The sequence below is a fragment of the Rattus rattus genome, chromosome 3 (genome assembly GCF_011064425.1).
Source record: "Rattus rattus isolate New Zealand chromosome 3, Rrattus_CSIRO_v1, whole genome shotgun sequence".
Lineage (NCBI taxonomy): Eukaryota > Metazoa > Chordata > Mammalia > Rodentia > Muridae > Rattus > Rattus rattus.
Window position 1 is genome coordinate 194,927,161 of NC_046156.1, and position 5,922 is coordinate 194,933,082.

Here is a 5,922-nt window from a genome sequence, read left to right on the forward strand (position 1 = left end):
AAAATTCACAGACCACATGAAGCTCAAGAAGGATGACCAAAGTGCAGATGCTTCAGTCCTTCTTAAAGAAAGGATCAAAAATATTCATAGGAGGGGATATGGAGACAAAGTTTGGAGCAGAGACTGAAGAAATGGCCATTCAGAGCCTGCCCCACCTGGGTATCTAGCCCATATACATACAGCCATTAAACCCAGACAATATTGCTGATGTGAAGAAGTGCATGCTGACAGGAGTCTGATATAGCTGTCTCATGAGAGGCTCTGTCAGAGCATGACAAATACAGAGGCGAATTTTCCCAGCCAGCCATTGAACTGAGAGCGGGGTTCCCAGTGGAGGAGTTAGAGAAAGGATTGAAGGAGCTGAAGGGGCTTGCAACCCCATAAGAACAACAATACCAACCGACCAGAGCTCCCAGGGACTAAATCACCATCCAGAGAGTGCACATGGACAGACCTATGGCTCCAGCTGCATATGTAGCAGAGTATGGCCTTGTTGGACACCAATGGGAGGAGAAGCCATTGGTCCTGCATAGGCTTGATGCCCCAGTGTGGTGGAATGTCAGGACTAGGAGATGGGGAAGGGGTGGCGGTTGGGGAGGGAGAACACCCTAATAGAAGAAGGGGGAAGTGGGATGGGGATAGGATAGGGGGCTTATGACAGGAATCCTGGAAAGGGGATAACATTTGAAATGTAAGTAAAAGAAAATGCAATAAAAAATAAACCTATAATGAAATTACCACACCAAAAAAATAACATTTATAAAATATGTGCTAATTATATGTATTTTCCAGGTTGAAAACATGAAGTTCCTTTAATTGTGTCTTAAAGATAGAATTGCTTATTTCTAGAAAAAGATTTATGCATTTATAAATGCAGGTATTATGCCTTTTCTATTAGTACTTTTCAGAGAAAGGCATGTTTCTCTCTGTCCACACAGAGAAATTTTTGTCAGTGTGTCTCTCACATGTGTTTCTGTGCTCAAACACACAGTTACCCAGTCAGCTTTAAATGCTTAGGATCATTTAGGTCTATGGCAATGGCTTGAATAATCGATCACTTAATTTAAAAACATTTTAAATAATTCTGCAATGAGATATCATGAACAGTGATTTTTTGCCTAGGTGCTTAATTATTTTCTTTGGACAGATTTTTAGATGTCTTACAGCTATCAAAAGAAATACTTGCTTTATATTATCCAATTTATTATCTTCAAAAACCTGACCTGATCTTGATATTTACTTTACCAGTATCTAATAATTTTTAATTATTTATTTATTTGTGTGTGTGCATGTGTGTGTGCATGTGCGTGTGTGTGTGAGTGTGTGTGCATGCATGTGTGTGCATGTGTGTGTGTGAGTGTGCAGGTGTGAGTGTGCGTGTGTGTGCGTGTGTGTGTGCATGTGTGTGTGTGTGGTGTGTGACAAGACAAGTGCACATTATGGGTGGAGATCAGAGGAAAGCTTGTGGGTGTTGTTTCTCTTTTGCTACGTTCTCATGGGCTTTGGGACTTGAACTCAGATCACGAGGATTGTGTGGCAAGCACCTTTACTTGCTGAGCCGCCTCTGCAGCCCAGGATATAGAATTATTTCCTAGATTAGGTTTTATATTTAATTTTATTCTAATCCAAACAGATTTATAATAATCATATCTGTATTAATTTGCTGAGCTATTTTGTGGCCTATTAAATAATTCTTTTATAAATTTAAAATAAATATTCTATGAACATTTGAAAAAACTCTGCTGTTTAGCTAGATCCTGATTTGCCCTGAAAGGACGCTATTAATATGTATTATTTATATGTTGCATATATACATATATTTTGCACTTGACAAATATGTTATTAGAGTTGGTTGCTAACTTTTCTGCTATCCCCACAATGGAAGGAAAGATAAGAAAGCAATCAAGAAGGTTTTGTCAAACCTTCCTTTTCATTTCTAATACTACTTTTACTTTTTGGAGAAAGTATAGTAAAAAAACCTAGGAGTACTGATAAGGCCCCAGAATGCCTGGTGTGGATTCTAGTTCCTCCACCGCCTGTGGACCCTGGGTGCTCCACCAAGTATAAAATTCCATCCTCTTGGGAGGAAGACGTGAGGTGATGCAGAGCTTGCCCGGACCGTGGCGAAAATTCCACTACTCTGTGCACCTGGCAGTCTGTTCGAGTCGCGGCCCACAGTTGCTTTGCATGGTCCCAGCGTGTTTATTAACGTGGAGCTTGCTTTATCACGCGTCATGGCCCCAGCGTGCTTATTAACGTAGAGCTTGCTTTATCGCGCGTAGCACTTTTCGCCTTGAATCTGTCTATGCTGACGCTAAAGTTGCCGCGTTGATGTCTTCCTGTTTGTGTTTGCTTAGTGTCGTCCATTTAGTTGGCTGTCAGTGTTCGTTAAATATTGGTTCTAATAGTCCCAAGGGCAAAAAGACACGCAGAAGCTCAAGCTCCTTGTAGATTGTGGCACGATATTTGCATATAATTGCACATTCTTCCACATACTTTAAACTACCCCTAGATCACTTGTAATACACAATGTGAAGTTAGTGTTTTATAAATAGTTGTTAGATATGGTATTGTTTAGAAAATAATGTCAAGAAAGAAAAAGCCTGTATGTAGATAGTACAGATAGTTTTGTATTTGAATATTTTCCAGCCCTGGTAGAACTCATGGATGAGAGACTCATGCATATGGAGAGTTGACTGTGCTGTGATCTGCATGGCTTCTATTCAATTTTAACATTGTTATAACAGAAAACCTGTATTTTGTACAATGTGATTATTTTGCAATATGTGTACATTATGACATGTCTAAATAGAAAAAAATTAACATACATCTTACCTCACACACATACTGCTTTTTGTGTTTAGGAAAGTCAAGTGGCTTATAAACAACAGACTTTTATTTCTAATAGTCTGGAGGCTGATGAATCTAATATCCACATTAAATTGGCAGATTTAATGTCTGGTGAGGCCTGTGTGGGTGCCCAGAGCACTGTCTTTTTGTTGTGCTGTCACATGGCAGAAGGGACAAATGAAATCCCTCAGACATCTTTTGTCCGGGCACTAATCTCATCCATGAGGCTCCACCTTCATTATGTAATCACCTCCCAAAGTTATCTCTACAGAGCAACACCACCAGGGAGGGCGTTAGGATTTCATTCTAGGAACTTTTGGGGGCCATAGAAACATTCAGACCTGATCTAAATTTGGGTAGCTGTATTTTCAATTTTAAAAATATTATCTGGTGTAAATAGTGTATCTATTGTAAATGACATATAACTTAGTTTATTTAAAAAGTTAGCCTGAAAATTCTTATTATTTAGAAAGGGAACTTAACCCGTTGACTGGTTGGGGATAGTGTATCTTATCCTTTTGCTTTTTGTCTGCAGATCACTGGCCAGGGTTGAGTTTTTGCCCCAATCATCATTTGATGTTGGTAGCTAAGCCTTCTAAGCCTAGGGTTTTCTTTTTGGGCCCCTGGACTTTCCTTTTCCATTAAAAAAATTATTTGTGTGTGTGTGTGTGTGTGTGTGTGTGTGTGTGTGTTGTGGTGTGAAGTGTGGTATGTGTGGTGTTTGCATGTGTGTGTGTTGTGTGAAGTGTGGTATGTGTGGTGTTTGCATGTGTGTGTGGTGTGAAGTGTGGTATGTGTGGTGTTTGCATGTGTGTGTGTTGTGTGAAGTGTGGTATGTGTGGTGTTTGCATGTGTGTGTGGTGTGAAGTGTGGCATGTGTGGTGTTTGTGCATGCGTGTGTGGTATGAAGTGTGGTATGTGTGGTGTTTGCATGTGTGTGTGGTGTGAAGTGTGGTATGTGTGGTGTTTGTGCATGTGTGTGTGTGGTGTGATATGTGTGTGGTGTGAGTGTGAGTATACACACATGCTTGTGCAAAGGGCAGAGGTTGATATCGGATATTTTAAAACTCCTTTCCACCTTATGTTTTTGAGGAAGAGTCTCTTACTGATCCTAGAGCTCAGTAATGTGCTGAGTGGCAGGGGAGGCTCAGGGACCCTCTGTCTCTTCTTTTCCAATGCTGGGACTATCGATGCATACCTTATACCCTTTGTTTACATAGGTGATACAGATCCAAACTCGGGTCTCAAGTTTACACAGCACACACTTTACCGACTGAGTAGGCTATCTCTCTAGGGGTTCAGTTTTCTTTATTGTCTTAATTCAATGAGGATGTAACATTCTAGGTATTTAAAATTTTAAATAAAAAAATTAACACAATACACATACCTTCCTAGCCACTTCCACTATATATATGGCCACCTCTAACCCTCACAAGCTTAGGAGGTAGGTGTTATTTCTTAGAAATAGGGAGGCTGAAGGACGCTCCTGAGGACCTGCAGGTAGTTTGTACCACATTAAGTCTTTCCCATTGTGTGTGCTTGAACATGGAGCAGGGGCAGGGCAGGATCCTGTGCTGATATTCTCAGAGTCTCTAAGTGAATCCGCTGAGGACTACGGCTGGGGTCTCCTAGCCTGAGTTTCCAGTGTAGGCCGGTTGTTCTTGAGTGTATAATTCACTGTTGGTTTGTCTTTAGTGCTCAAGCTGAGGGAGCACAGGGCATGTTTTACTCTGTTGCTCTTTTTTCTTTGCAGAAACTGGTTTAGGAGTTGGGGGCATCTATGGTTTCAGGTAGGGACAGGCCAGTGGGGAAGGGCAGGCCGATGCTTTCCCCATTATCATATCTCTCCAATGCCATGAAGAATGGCTGATCCCTGGCAGTTGCTATTCCTTAAAATGACCTGAGCTCAGAGAGGGAAAATGGCCTCACATTAACATTTGAGTTATGAGGCTTTAGGAAAAGGATCAGAGAGTAGAAATGCATTATCTTAAAATTAGGCTCTCTGCAACCCCTGCAGTACTATGTATAAGCAATAAAAATAAAACGTGTTTATAGCCCTTTCAATAGCTTACTCTGGACTAAAGCAGCATGCGCTTTCACTGGGAGACGGTCTGTGTCACCCTGGGAGGGTAGAATAACACTGATGTGTGGATGACTATTTTCCCTGGTAACGCCGATGAGGACACACAGCCAATAAAAGTGTTTTAGAGACAGCTGCTGGGGAGACGAATAGCCCCCGATCTCACTGGGATTCCATGTTTGAAAAACAAAACAAAAACAAGAACAAACAAACAAAAAAACCCTCGGCCAACTCACATGAAAACTCCCGGCTTTCATCGGGATGCTGCTGCGAAGCTCTAATGAGATCCCTAGGTGAAACAGGGCTCGAGATTTATTTATTTATTTATTTTAATAAGGACCTGTTTGACTTTCGCAGATATCTGGTTAGACCTTGATTGACTGTCAAGCTTTTTAAGGAGCATTGATTTTTTTTTTTTTTTTTTTTACTGCTGCTACATTGGGATGATGAGGTCATTTTGTTTTGCCATGTTATTGAAATTCTCATTAGAGAAGCTTGGAGGTTGTTATAAGTCCGTCTAGGCCCTGACTCCCTGTGTGTGCTAAGATCGAAAGGCTGGAAAGGCTGAGCTATGTTGAGACGACAAAGGCAAAATGAACAAGAAACCAAAGACATTCAAGCAGCAGCAACACAAAACCCCCAAACCACACGACGACGACAACAACACCACCACGAAACAACACAAACCAAAACCAATTCCTCTCTAAAGGTTCGGGGGAATTTTAGAATTTTCAGGATTTTAGAAAGTGGTAGCCACTGATCAGAGGTTATCAGTTCTTTTTTTTTTTTTAAAAAATATTTTATTTGTTTATTGTATGTGAGTACACTTAGCTGTCTTCAGACACCAGAAGAGGGCACCAGACCCCATTACAGACAGTTGTGAGCCCCCATGTGGTTGCTGGGAATTGAACTCAGGTCCTCTGGAAGAGCAGTCAGTGCTCTAACCACTGAGCCATCTCTCCAGCCCATCAGTTCTTCTAAGCAACAGCTAC